The sequence below is a fragment of the Eurosta solidaginis genome, chromosome X, assembly GCF_040869045.1.
Source record: "Eurosta solidaginis isolate ZX-2024a chromosome X, ASM4086904v1, whole genome shotgun sequence".
Taxonomy (NCBI): Eukaryota; Metazoa; Arthropoda; class Insecta; order Diptera; family Tephritidae; genus Eurosta; species Eurosta solidaginis.
This window is the reverse complement of record NC_090324.1, coordinates 169,447,656-169,462,586: the sequence shown is the minus strand read 5'-3', so window position 1 is coordinate 169,462,586 and position 14,931 is coordinate 169,447,656.

The following is a 14,931-nucleotide window of genomic DNA, read 5'->3' as shown; positions in this document are numbered from 1 at the left end:
CAAACTTGTTGGATTTCAACCGCACAACTCCTCTGCCTGTAGCCAACATCTTGTTGTCACCAGCTAGCATGATTTCTTCTTCATATTTCTCAAATTCAACGAACATATGTCGATTACAACATAAATGTGATGAGGCGCCACTGTCAACGCACCAAACGTTTGCATTTAATACGTTTTCATTTACTGTTGCAAATAATCCGTTCTTGTTATTGTAGTTGTCGCCTTTCTGATGATTTTGTTGTTGTTTCTCTCTGCACTCGGCTGCAAAGTGACCTTTCTTGCCGCAACTGAAACATTTTGAATTTTGACGCTTGTTTCTTTGATTGTTTTTGTTGTTGTTGTTGTTTGATGTACCCGACCGTGTGTTTATCTGTTCGTTTTTTGCTGAATATTTTGCGCATGTATTTTCGCGCACCATAAATGCTTGTGCGTTGCCTTCTGCATTTTCAGACTTCGTACACTTGCGTCGCTCGCCTTCTTCAATTAGCTTAATCTTTACAGCACTTAGCTTTGGAAGATCATCTCTTGATTCCAATGCTACCACCAAACTTTCGAAAGATTTTGGCAAACTTGCGAGTAGCATTATCACTAAGAACTCATCTTGAAGCGATACGCCAATTTCTCCAAGCTTCTCTGCCACTGACACAAAGTTACACACATATTGTTGCACGCACTCACCATCGGTCATACGCATTCCAAGTAAGCGTTTGAATAGCGTTACTTTTCGTATTGGCCCTTTTGGTCTGTGCACATCGCGTAGGTGTTTCCATGATTCGTTTGCCGTCGTACAATTTTTGATGTGGTTTATCTGCATAACGCCAATGCTTAAAATAATTGTAGCAGATGCTTTTTCATCTTTAGATTTCCATGCTAAAACTTCTTTATTGTCGCCATTTTCCGCAGGCGCTGGACAAGCTTCACTACCAGAAGTTACTGCCCACAATTCTTGGTGTATTAGTACACTCTTGAGCTGAATGCTCCACGAGTCATAATTGGACTCATCCAATTTCGCAATATTGAACAGAGACGAACTCATCGTTGCTATACACACTTATTGTATACGTACATATTGCGTTTCACCAATTATTTCTTTTTGGCAACTATGTCGAACTTGTTATTTTCTAGGTACCAAGGAATTTGCACCTGGTCCCATAACCTCTTGAAATTTATGCTTATATCTCTTGAGATATCTCTGGATTTACAAGAACACTTTCTATACCAAACTTGCTTCTGGTACCCAATGAAGAAAAACAAGTTACTTTGATTATAATATATTTATGGAGATGTTTACTCGAACGCAGTTAAAAAGCAAGTCACTTCGATTTCATTTGAACAAGTTGAAATTATGTACAAAGAACATAGAATAATAAAAACAGTGTTGCATGAATATGGTCGTTGTATATAAGTGTGCCGTACAATATATTTCAACATATACACGTAAACATTTGGTGAAATTTGAACATATCTAAACGATTTTTAACATATAAAATATAAAATAAACAAGTAAGGACGGGACTGTCTTCGGCTATGCCGAAGATTTCATACCTTTCATGAATGGGGCTGAACAATAATCTTATCCCGTTCGTAATCTCCGAACAATCGGATGTATAAGATAAGAAATATCTAGTGAACAGATCTACATACCTAAACGATTTTTAAGATAAATATAAAATAAACCAGTAAGGACGGGACTATCTTCGGCTATGCCGAAGACTTCATGCCTTTCATGAATGAGGCTGAACAATAATCTTATCCCGTTCGTAATCTCCGAATAATCGGATGTATAAGATAAGAAATATCTAGTGAACAGATCTACATTCCTAAGCGATTTTTAAGATAAATATAAAATTAAAAATAGGTAGGTACTTTGTGTGAGGATGCAAAGCTTCACGTTTTTTGTGGTCTGCATGTAAAAACTACGACTACGAATCACGTATTTCAAAAATATATGAAGTAAACGTAGCTATTTGATGAAACTTGATGAATTTTGAAGCTTTTATCCGTAAAAAAGGGGCAAAAATGAGAGTTTGTATGAAGTATATAATATATATACCACCGATCTCTATGATTTTTTCAGACAACAATATATGCTATATACGTAAGCATTTGGTGAAATTTGAAGCTTCTAGCTGTTAAAACGGGGCAGAAATTGCGGAAAGTTTCTTATCTGAACAATCGGTTGTATGAGATATATACTATGATACACCCGATCTCAATGATTTTTTCAGACATCAATATATGCTATACACGTAAGCATTTGGTGAAATTTGAAGCTTCTAGCTCTTAAAATGGGGCCGAAGTTGCACAAAAAAAAATATATATACTATATATATACTATATATACCATCATATATATATTATATATATCACCGATCTCTATGATTTTTTGACACAACAATATATACTATATACGTAAGCAATCGGTGAAATTTGAAGCTTATAGCTGTTAAAATGGGGTAGAAATTGCGAAAAGTTTCTTATCTGAACAATCGGTTGTGGGGGATATATACTATATATACGACCGATCTCATCAATTTTTTCAGGCAACAATATGTGCAATATACGAAAGTATATGGTGAAGTTTGAAGCTTCAATCTGTTAAATTGAGTAAGATATTACAAAAATCCTCTTTTTCTGAAAAATCGGTTGTATGGAGGATATATGCTATAGTGGTCCGATCCGGCCGGTTCCGACAAATGTCTAATGGGACACCCAAATACACCTGCTCACCAAATTTTATCAAGATATCTCAAAAATTGAGGGACTAGTTTGCATACAAACAGACAGACGAACAGACAGACAGACGGACATGGCTAAATCAACTCAGCTCTTCATTCTGATTATTTCGGTATACTTAATGGTGGGTCTATCTATTTTCCTTTGAGGACTTACAATTTCGGGTTTCGTGACGAAATTAATATACCATTTCATTTTCATGAAAGGTATAAAAATAGGTAGGTACTTTGTGTGAGTATGCAAAGCTTCACGTTTTTTGTGGTCTGCATGTAAAAACTATGACTACGAATCACGTATTTCAAAAATATATGAAGTAAACGTAGCTCTTTGATGAAACTTGATGAATTTTGAAGCTTCTATCCGTAAAAAAGGGGCAAAAATGACAGTTTGTATGAAGTATATAATATATATACCACCGATCTCTATGATTTTTCCAGACAACAATATATGCTATATACGTAAGCATTTGGTGAAATTTGAAGCTTCTAGCTGTTAGAACGGGGCAGAAATTGCGCAAAGTTTCTTATCTGAACAATCGGTTGTATGAGATATATACTATGTATACACCCGATCTCAATGATTTTTTCAGACATCAATATATGCTATTCACGTAAGCATTTGGTGAAATTTGAAGCTTCTAGCTGTTAAAATGGGGCCGAAATCGAAAAAAAATATATATATACTATATATATACTATATATACCATCATATATATATTATATATATCACCGATCTCTATGATTTTTTGACACAACAATATATACTATATGCGTAAGCAATTGGTGAAATTTGAAGCTTATAGCTGTTAAAATGCGGTAGAAATTGCGAAAAGTTTCTTATCTGAACAATCGGTTGTATGAGATATATACTATATATACAACCCATCTCTATGATTTTTTCAGAAAACAATATATGTCAAAGCGTTCGGTGAAATTTGAAGCTTCTAGCTGTTAAAATGGGGCTAAAATTGCGAAAATATATATATATACTATATATATACTATATATACCACCATTTATATATATATACTATATATACCGCCGATCTGTATGATTTTTTCAGACAACAATATATGCTATATACGTAAGCATTCATTGAAATTTGATCTTAAAATAGGGCAGTAATTACGAAAAGTTTCTTATCTGAACAATCGGTTGTGGGGGATATATACTATATATACGACTGATCTCATCAATTTTTTCAGGCAACAATATGTGCAACGTACGAAAGAATATGGTGAAGTTTGAAGCTTCAATCTGTTAAATTGAGTAAGATATTACAAAAATCCTCTTTTTCTGAAAAATCGGTTGTATGGAGGATATATGCTATAGTGGTCGGATCCGGCCGGTTCCGACAAATGTCTAATCGGACACCCAAATACACCTGCTCACCAAATTTTATCACGATATCTCAAAAATTGAGGGACTAGTTTGCGAACAAACAGACAGACAGACAGACGGACATGGCTAAATCAACTCAGCTCTTCATTCTGATTATTTCGGTATACTTAATGGTGGGTCTATCTATTTTCCTTTAAGGACTTACAATTTTAGGTTTCGTGACGAAATTAATATACCATTTCATTTTCATGAAAGGTATAAAAATAGGTAGGTACTTTGTGCGAGGATGCAAAGTTTCAGGTTTTTTGTTGTCTGCGTGTAAAAACTATGACTACGAATCACGTATTTCAACAATATATGACGTAAACGTAAATATTTGATGAAATGTTTTGAATTTTGAAGCTTCTAGCCGTAAAAAAGGGGCAAAAAAATACAGTTTATATGGGGTATATAATATATGTACCACCGATCTCTATGATTTTTTCTGACAAAAATATATGCTATATACGTAAGCATTTGGTGAAATTTGAAGCTTCTTGCTGTTAAAACGGGGCAGAAATTGCGCAAAGTTTCTTATCTGAACAATCGGTTTTATGAGATATATACTATATACACCACCGATCTCAATGATTTTTTCAGAAAACAATATATACTATACACGTAAGCATTTGGTGAAATTTGAAGCTTCTAGCTGTAAAATGGGGAAGAAATTGCACAAAGTTTCTTATCTGAACAATCGGTTGTATGAGATTATATATACCACCGGTCTCTATGATTTTTTCAGACAACAATATATCCTATACACGTAAACATTTGGTGAAATTTGAACATATCTAAACGATTTTTAAGATAAATATAAAATAAAATAAAATTAAATAAAAAAAAAACTTTTTTAAAAATAAGCTTTTATTATTTTGGTTAATAAAATTAACTAGAAAGTAAACAATAAATTGACTCTAAAGAAATATAACACTTTATAAGTTCATTGTAAGCTTAAACGATAATTAGGCTTTTTTCCTCTGCGACAAAAAAATTCTATATTGTACATAATTATATATTTTTAACATTAAAACTTTACACCTAAATTATTAAATCTTACAGTTTATATCACAGTCCTAATTGTTCTAATAAAAGCGTGTTACATTGCGATAGCAAGGAAATGAGATCCTAAATGTTCTTAATTATACCATCAAAATTTAACACGTTTTTTATTAGAACAATTAGGACTGTGATATAAACTGTAAGATTTAATAATTTAGGTGTAAAGTTTTAATGTTAAAAATATATAATTATGTACAATATAGAATTTTTTTTGTCGCAGACGAAAAAGCCTAATTATCGTTTAAGCTTACAATGAACTTATAAAGTGTTATATTTCTTTAGAGTCACTTTATTGTTTACTTTTTAGTTAATTTTATTAACCAAAATAATAAAAGCTTATTTTTAAAAAAGTTTTTTTTTCTTTAATTTTATTAGTTAATTTTATTAACCAATAATAAAAGCTTATTTTTAAAAAAGTTTTTTTTTTTCTTTAATTTTATCTCTTTCTTTAATTTTATTATATCATAATCCGAATATATTGGGGCATATTCATAATCGAAATAAAATGTGACTAAGTTAGTTGAAGCATTTTTGACAGAGAGCACATATAAAATTGTGTCAAACAGTGTTAAATAACTTAACTTTGCCTATGCCGCGTTCTGTTTACAACTACTTATTGCAGATCTCTCATCTGTGGGTTAAATCTGTTTTAAAATAAAATTCCTACTTTCGCTTAGCTAAAATTCCATCGCCAAAAATCTGTAAAACAAAATCAAGTGCGCAGAAAAGTATGTAACACTTACCGATAACAGCCTAACGGCGTTAGCGTTCGTTGTATCACAGAATTTTTACACTTTGAAATGACAATGTTTGCAAGGTTGCATTCCTTTGAGTCTTCGTTTTCACCATCTGGATTAACAAAGTCATGAGCCTGGACATTCGTGCAATTTTAGTGATGTAAATTGCATGGCGCCAGCGCCAATGCGGTGCCAGCTCAATGGTAGCTCATTGACGAAATGACTCCAATCGAATTTTTGACGCTACTTAGTAGTGAGTGCGTAGTACATTTCATGTTGATACTACCGACTGTTTTGTTTTTATGTATAATTTTCTTTAATCGGGTTTCCAGTCAAAATAATCAGAAAAACGCCTTTATTATTTTATTGCCGACGTTTCGACCGTTTATTGTGGTCTTCTTCAGGGCCTAGTTACAATATTAAAGAAATTAAAATAACTCAATTTAGTTTCGCAGTTCTATAGAATTAAATTTACATATATATATATGGACATTCGATTGACAAAACAATTCTTACTTAAAAATCTCTGCGTTCTTCTTCGTCAGGTTTTCTTTATATATATGTGTTTCGAAATAAAACATAGTCACTTTAATACTCAATTAAAGGGAACGGAAATTATTTTACAATTTAAAAATTACTATTTTCAATACACAAACCACAATTTATACTTCAAACTCTAATTTGTATGTAAGTACATATGTATACATATTTGACGTTTGTTGATCACCGGCGAATTCATGCTTGATGGGTTATTGCAGTTTCATTTTAGTATACACGCATAGATGTCGCTAATATTTCTTGCTTCTATACTTCTTTTGTTTACACATTGTTTGTCTGCTTTTATGTGTATTTCTTCCAGAAGCATTCTCTTTTGCCAGTTTGTTTCTCTTGCTATTACTTTGGCATTATCAAAATCAAATTTGTGCCCAAAAGTAATGGCATGGTGAGCAAGAGCGCTTTTTTCTGTTCGTTTGTTTTCAACATCTTTGCTGTGTTGTCCCAATCGTTTGTATAGTTGTTGTGATGTGGTGCCTATATAGCTTTTTTTTTAAATTGTAAAATAATTTCCGTTCCCTTTAATTGAGTATTAAAGTGACTATGTTTTATTTCGAAACACATATATATAAAGAAAACCTGACGAAGAAGAACGCAGAGATTTTTAAGTAAGAATTGTTTTGTCAATCGAATGTCCATATATATATATGTAAATTTAATTCTATAGAACTGCGAAACTAAATTGAGTTATTTTAATTTCTTTAAAATTGTAACTAGGCCCTGAAGAAGACCACAATAAACGGTCGAAACGTCGGCAATAAAATAGTAAAGGCGTTTTTTCTGATTATTTTGACTGGAAACCCGATTAAAGAAAATTATACGTAGTACATTTCACTTGCACTATTGAGTGAAACGAATTTTGTTTGTCAGGCACGAGTTTGGTGTTATTGGCGCTACTGACAATGATGACACTGAGCTGATGGCGGTAGCGCTGGTAGTTCAGCTTTTGAATCAGAGAAAGAATTGATGACCCGTGCAAATTATTATGGCTTTGGCCGTGTAAATTATTATGTTGCATTTGCACCAAATACATGCTGCGGATATAACAACCGGAGTGATTTTTGAGTTGTATATTTTAAATTTAATGCAAATTAATATGGGTGTGTTTGAGCGGCCAAATAATAACAGTAGTATTGCTAAAGTGCTGCTAAGTTGATGGTATGTCGCTAATTTCCTAGCGATGATCAATAGATTTTCAATATTTCGTTCAACGGACACGCGAAATTGCCACATCTGCTCAAATTTTCCAAGTTTTTCCATTCTTGATTTACCTTAAGCTGTTATGCCAATATTTTTCAGACAGCTTTTTTCAAATAGGTAATTTTTCCAAAAACAAAATAAATTACAGAAAAGATTACAGAGTTAAACAGCCTTAAAATTTCAGCTATGTTGGTTATACACAGAAATACAACAGAGGGTTGTGCCTCCGCTTTTCACAAGCGTTGAGATTCACCACGCGTGATTCACCACGTCCAAATATCACAATCCACGGATAGGTACCGGCGGGTTTGTATGGGACTTAGGCTGTTATGCCAAAGTAAATACAAATCTTTACCGATAACTGTGTTATCGATTAATTTATCGAATTCTAACAAAGTAATATTGCATTGTCATCGGAGTTATACATGTGTGCAAAATTTCAGCTCAATCGGACACCGGAAAGTGTATCAAATTTAACTTGCAAGATTCCATTACAGACAACAAAAGTGAAACTAAATAAAAGCTTATAAAATAGGTAGGTACTTTGTGTGAGGATGCAAAGCTTCACGTTGTTTGTGGTCTGCATGTAAAAACTACGACTACGAATCACGTATTTCAAAAATATATGAAGTAAATGTAGCTATTTGATGAAACTTGATGAATTTTGAAGCTTCTATCCGTAAAAAAGGGGCAAAAATGACAGTTTGTATGAAGTATATAATATATATACCAACGATCTCTTCAGACTACAATATATGCTATATACGTAAGCATTTGGTGAAATTTGAAGCTTCTAGCTGTTAAAACGGGGCAGAAATTGCGCAAAGTTTCTTATCTGAACAATCGGTTGTATGAGATATATACTATGTATACACCCGATCTCAATGATTTTTTCAGACATCCATATATGCTATACACGTAAGCATTTGGTGAAATTTGAAGCTTCTAGCTGTTGAAATGGGGCCGAAATCGCAAAAAAAAATATATATATACTATATATATACTATATATATACCAACATATATATATTATATATATCACCGATCTCTATGATTTTTTGACACAAAAATATATACTATATACGTAAGCAATCAGTGAAATTTGAAGCTTATACCTGTCAAAATGGGGTAGAAATTGCGAAAAGTTTCTTATCTGAACAATCGGTTGTATGAGATATATACTATATATACAACCGATCTCTATGATTTTTTTCAGACAACAATATATGCTATATACGTAAGCATTTGGTGAAATTTGAAGCTTCTAGCTGTTAAAACGGGGCAGAAATTGCGCAAAGTTTCTTATCTGAACAATCGGTTGTATGAGATATATACTATGTATACACCCGATCTCAATGATTTTTTCAGACATCAATATATGCTATACACGTAAGCATTTGGTGAAATTTGAAGCTTCAAGCTGTTAAAATGGGTCCGAAATCTCAAAAAAAAAATATATATACTATATATACCATCATATATATATTATATATATCACCGATCTCTATGATTTTTTTACACAACAATATATACTATATACGTAAGCAATCGGTGAAATTTGAAGCTTATAGCTGTTAAAATGGGGTAGAAATTGCGAAAAGTTTCTTAACTGAACATTCGGTTGTATGAGATATATACTATATATACAACCAATCTCAATGATTTTTTCAGACAACAATATATGTCATATACGTAAGCGTTCGGTGAAATTTGAAGCTTCTGGCTGTTAAAATGGGGCTAAAATTGCGAAAATATATATATATACTATACATATATATATACTATATATACCACCATATATATATATATATGTATATATATACTATATATACCACCATATATATACTATATATACCGCCGATCTGTATGATTTTTTCAGACAACAATATATGCTATATACGTAAGCATTCATTGAATTTTGAAGCCTCTAGATCTTAAAATAGGGCAGTAATTACAAAAAGTTTCTTACCTGAACAATCGGTTGTGGGGGATATATACTATATATTCGACCGATCTCATCAATTTTTTTCAGGCAACAATATGCGCAATATACGAAAGAATATGGTGAAGTTTGTAGCTTCAATCTGTTAAATTGAGTAAGATATTACAAAAATCCTCTTTTTCTGAAAAATCGGTTGTATATGCTATAGTGGTCCGATCCGGTCGGTTCGGACAAATGTCTAATCGGACACCCAAATACACCTGCCCACCAAATTTTATCAAGATATCTCAAAAATTGAGGGACTAGTTTGCGTACAAACAGACAGACGGACAGACAGACAGACGGACATGGCTAAATCAACTCAGCTCTTCATTCTGATTATTTCGGTATACTTAATGGTGGGTCTATCTATTTTCCTTTAAGGACTTACAATTTTGGGTTTCGTGACGAAATTAATATACCATTCCATTTTCATGAAAGGTATAAAAATAGGTAGGTACTTTGTGCGAGGATGCAAAGTTTCAGGTTTTTTGTGGTCTGCGTGTAAAAACTATGACTACGAATCACGTATTTCAACAATATATGACGTAAACGTAATTATTTGATGAAATGTTTTGAATTTTGAAGCTTCTAGCCGTAAAAAAGGGGCAAAAAAATACAGTTTATATGGGGTATATAATATATGTACCACCGATCTCTATGATTTTTTCTGACAACAATATATGCTATATACGTAAGCATTTGGTGAAATTTGAAGCTTCTAGCTGTTAAAACGGGGCAGAAATTGCGCAAAGTTTCTTATCTGAACAATCGGTTGTATGAGATATATACTATATATACCACCGATCTCAATGATTTTTTCAGAAAACAATATATACTATACACGTAAGCATTTGGTGAAATTTGAAGCTTCTAGCTGTTAAAATGGGGAAGAAATTGCGCAAAGTTTCTTATCTGAACAATCGGTTTTATGAGATATATACTATATACACCACCGATCTAAATGATTTTTTCAGAAAACAATATATACTATACACGTAAGCATTTGGTGAAATTTGAAGCTTCTAGCTGTTAAAATGGGGAAGAAATTGCACAAAGTTTCTTATATGCTATACTCTTGAAATTTATGCTTATATCTCTTGAGATATCTCTGGATTTACAAGAACACTTTCTATACCAAACTTGCTTCTGGTACCCAATGAAGAAAAACAAGTTACTTTGATTATAATATATTTATTGAGATGTTTACTCGAACGCAGTTAAAAAGCAAGTCACTTCGATTTCATTTGAACAAGTTGAAATTATGTACAAAGAACATAGAATAATAAAAACAGTGTTGCATGAATATGGTCGTTGTATATAAGTGTGCTGTAAAATATATTTCAACACGTCTCCTCAACGGTCATATTCGTGCATTAAAATTCAATTTAAATCAATACACAAATAATTTAGCTTAAACCTAACAATTTAGTAAATTTGTCGTGACTAGGTCTAGCCAAATTCTTAGTTAATATATCTGCTACCATGTTACTACTGCAACAATATTTTAATTCAATTTCGCCTCCTCTATAAGCATTTCTAACATAATGATACTTGATGTCAATATGTTTACTCCTTGAATGATATACCGGGTTCTTAACAAGATTCATGGCGCTTAAGTTGTCACCATTCACTACAATCGCTTTCGGACATTGAAGGTTCATTTCATCCAGTAGCTGCTTTAAATAAATTGCCTCCTTTGCTGCAGCTGTTAAAGCCATATACTCCGCTTCGGTACTACTCAATGCAACTGTTGCCTGTTTTTTCGATTCATACGAAAATACGCAACCAGCGAAGAAAAATGCGTAACCAGTATAAGATTTTCGATCGCTGCCATCGCCGCCCCAATCTGCATCAACAAAACCTTCTATGTCTTTTCAGTTGCTATAGTATCTTAACTGTTTGTCTTGCGTAGTGTTTAGATAACGCAAGATTCGTTTCGCTGCTGCCATATGCTCTGAATGTGGATCATTGTTACGTTGAGCAAGTTTACATACTGAGTGTAAAATATCCGGTCGTGTACATATGGCTAAGTACATCAATGACCCAACTAACGACTGATATTTTGTTTGATCAGCCTTCTGACACTCACTTTTGTCACAATTAACTTGATGCCCTGCATCTAATGGAACCGTAATTGGCCTGCAATCATTCATTCCATATTCGCTCAACAATTTACGTATATGTGATTTTTGTCCAATACATATAGGCCCTGTTTCCCCATCACGATCTATTTCCATACTCAAAAAATGTTGTACAGGTCCTTTGTCGACTACCTCGACTTCATCGGAAATACTTTTCTTTATTTGTTGCATCTGTTTATATTCAGAGCACGCTATCAACAAATCATCTACATAGATTGCTATTATGCTGACATTACCATCACTGTGTTTTACATACACACAAGGTTCACTCTCACATGCTTTGAAACCTATCTTCTTTAAAATACTGTCAAGCTTAATATTCCATTGTCGCCCTGACTGTTTAAGGCCATACAATGCTTTCTTTAACTTTAAATAATGATTTGGGAAACGTTTATCTATGAACATCTCTGGCTGGTACATATATATTTCGTCACACAACTCACTGTTCAAGTACGCGGTTGATACATCCATTTGGTGTAGATGTAAACCAAATTCAGCCGCTATTGCAAAAATCATTCTTATTGTGCTATATCGTACCACCGGAGAAAATGTCTCATTATAATTTACGCCATAAGTTTGAGAACAACCTTTCGCAACTAATCTTGCTTTGAAACGCTCTACATGGCCATTTTTATCTTTCTTCAAAGTAAATACCCATTTGCTACGTACCGCCTTTTGGCCCTTAGGTAATTCCGAAATTTGCCACGTATCATTTTTTAACAATGATTCATATTCATTTTGCATAGCTCTATACCATTCATTACTGTATTTACTTGCCATAGCTTCTTGTACTGTATCAGGTATCTGAATGCCTTCATACTTCATTATGTTCAAATAATTATATACTTTTTTTGGTCTACCTCTTGATCCGCTACGATAAAGACTTGGTCTACCACGGCCTCTCATTACATTTTCCACAGTATGTGCTCCTTCTTCTTCAGCTGACTCGGCTGATTCAAATTCATTTTCGCTGTTTACTGTCGATGCTGCTTGTTGCATTTCATCTTCGTCTGTATTTACATTCGTATTTACACATTTATCGCCACTGTTGTGCACCACTTCAAGTACCTGTGTACCATCTTGTACACCATCAGCTGTATTTTTAGCTGAACAATAATCATTACGTGGTATTGACGTCATACTTTCAACAAAGAACACATCTCTGCTGACAATCAATCGCCTAGCTTCACTATCATACAACCGATATGCCTTCGATGTATCAGAGTAACCCACAAATATGTACTCTTTTCCCTTTGCTTTGAACTTATTATTTTGTCGCTTATCTAACGCAATTGCAACTGAACCAAAAATACGTAAATGAGATACCGTCGGATTATAATTATGCCATACTTCAAATGGGGTTTGCGCATATAACGCCCTTGTAGGTGACCGGTTTCGTAAATAAGCTGCAGTATTCACAGCCTCTGCCCATAACGATTCACTTACACCTGAACTCAGCAACATACATCTTGCCATTTCGATAAGAGTTCGGTTAAACCGCTCTGCCACACCATTCTGCTGGGGTGTGTAGGGCACGGTAAGCTGTCTCACTATACCATTATCTTTTAAATATTTGTCAAAAGCATTATTAATAAATTCTGTACCATTATCGCTACGCAGAATCTTAAGTTTTTTACCAGTCTGGCACTCAGCCATAAGCTTAAATTCTTTAAACTTTTCAAAGACTTCATCTTTTGTTCGTAAAAAATAAACAAATACATATCGCGACTTGTCGTCAATGAAAGTCAACACATATTTTGCGCCACCAATTGATTCATTTCTCATAGGGCCACATACATCTGTATGTAATAAACCCAAAACATCTACTGCTCTGTTTTCAGCATTGCTATATGGTTTCTGTGTACACTTGCTTTGCATACATACCGTACAAATCATATCTTTTGGTATGCTCACATTCAGTCCCCGCACCATTTGTTTGTCGTTCAAATATTTTATGCTAGCAAAATTGAGATGGCCATAACGAGAATGCCATTTATTTGCCTCTTCAACAGATTTCCTTGCAAAAAACAGTGTGTTTTTATTTGCTTCAAATATAAACAAATCACTGACCTTATTTGCACGTAAAATTGTGCCTCCGTGCTTGTTCTTGATTGTTGCCGTGTTTCCGTAAAATTCCACGCTGTACCCACTGTTGACTGCCCTTGAAACTGATACAAAGTTGCATTGCAACCCTTGCACATACAACACGTTCACTAGTGTTACGTCAAACTTGTTGGATTTCAACCGCACAACTCCTCTGCCTGTAGCCAACATCTTGTTGTCACCAGCTAGCATGATTTCTTCTTCATATTTCTCAAATTCAACGAACATATGTCGATTACAACATGAATGTGATGAGGCGCCACTGTCAACGCACCAAACGTTTGCATTTAATACGTTTTCATTTACTGTTGCAAATAATCCGTTCTTGTTATTGTAGTTGTCGCCTTTCTGATGATTTTGTTGTTGTTTCTCTCTGCACTCGGCTGCAAAGTGGCCTTTCTTGCCGCAACTGAAACATTTTGAATTTTGACGCTTGTTTCTTTGATTGTTTTTGTTGTTGTTGTTGTTTGATGTACCCGACCGTGTGTTTATCTGTTCGTTTTTTGCTGAATATTTTGGGCATGTATTTTCGCGCACCATAAATGCTTGTGCGTTGCCTTCTGCATTTTCAGACTTCGTACACTTGCGTCGCTCGCCTTCTTCAATTAGCTTAATCTTTACAGCACTTAGCTTTGGAAGATCATCTCTTGATTCCAATGCTACCACCAAACTTTCGAAAGATTTTGGCAAACTTGCGAGTAGCATTATCACTAAGAATTCATCTTGAAGCGATACGCCAATTTCTCCAAGCTTCTCTGCCACTGACACAAAGTTACACACATATTGTTGCACGCACTCACCATCGGTCATACGCATTCCAAGTAAGCGTTTGAATAGCGTTACTTTTCGTATTGGCCCTTTTGGTCTGTGCACATCGCGTAGGGTATTCCATGATTCGTTTGCCGTCGTACAATTTTTGATGTGGTTTATCTGCATAACGCCAATGCTTAAAATAATTGTAGCAGATGCTTTTTCATCTTTAGATTTCCATGCTAAAACTTCTTTATTGTCGCCATTTTCCGCAGGCGCTGGACA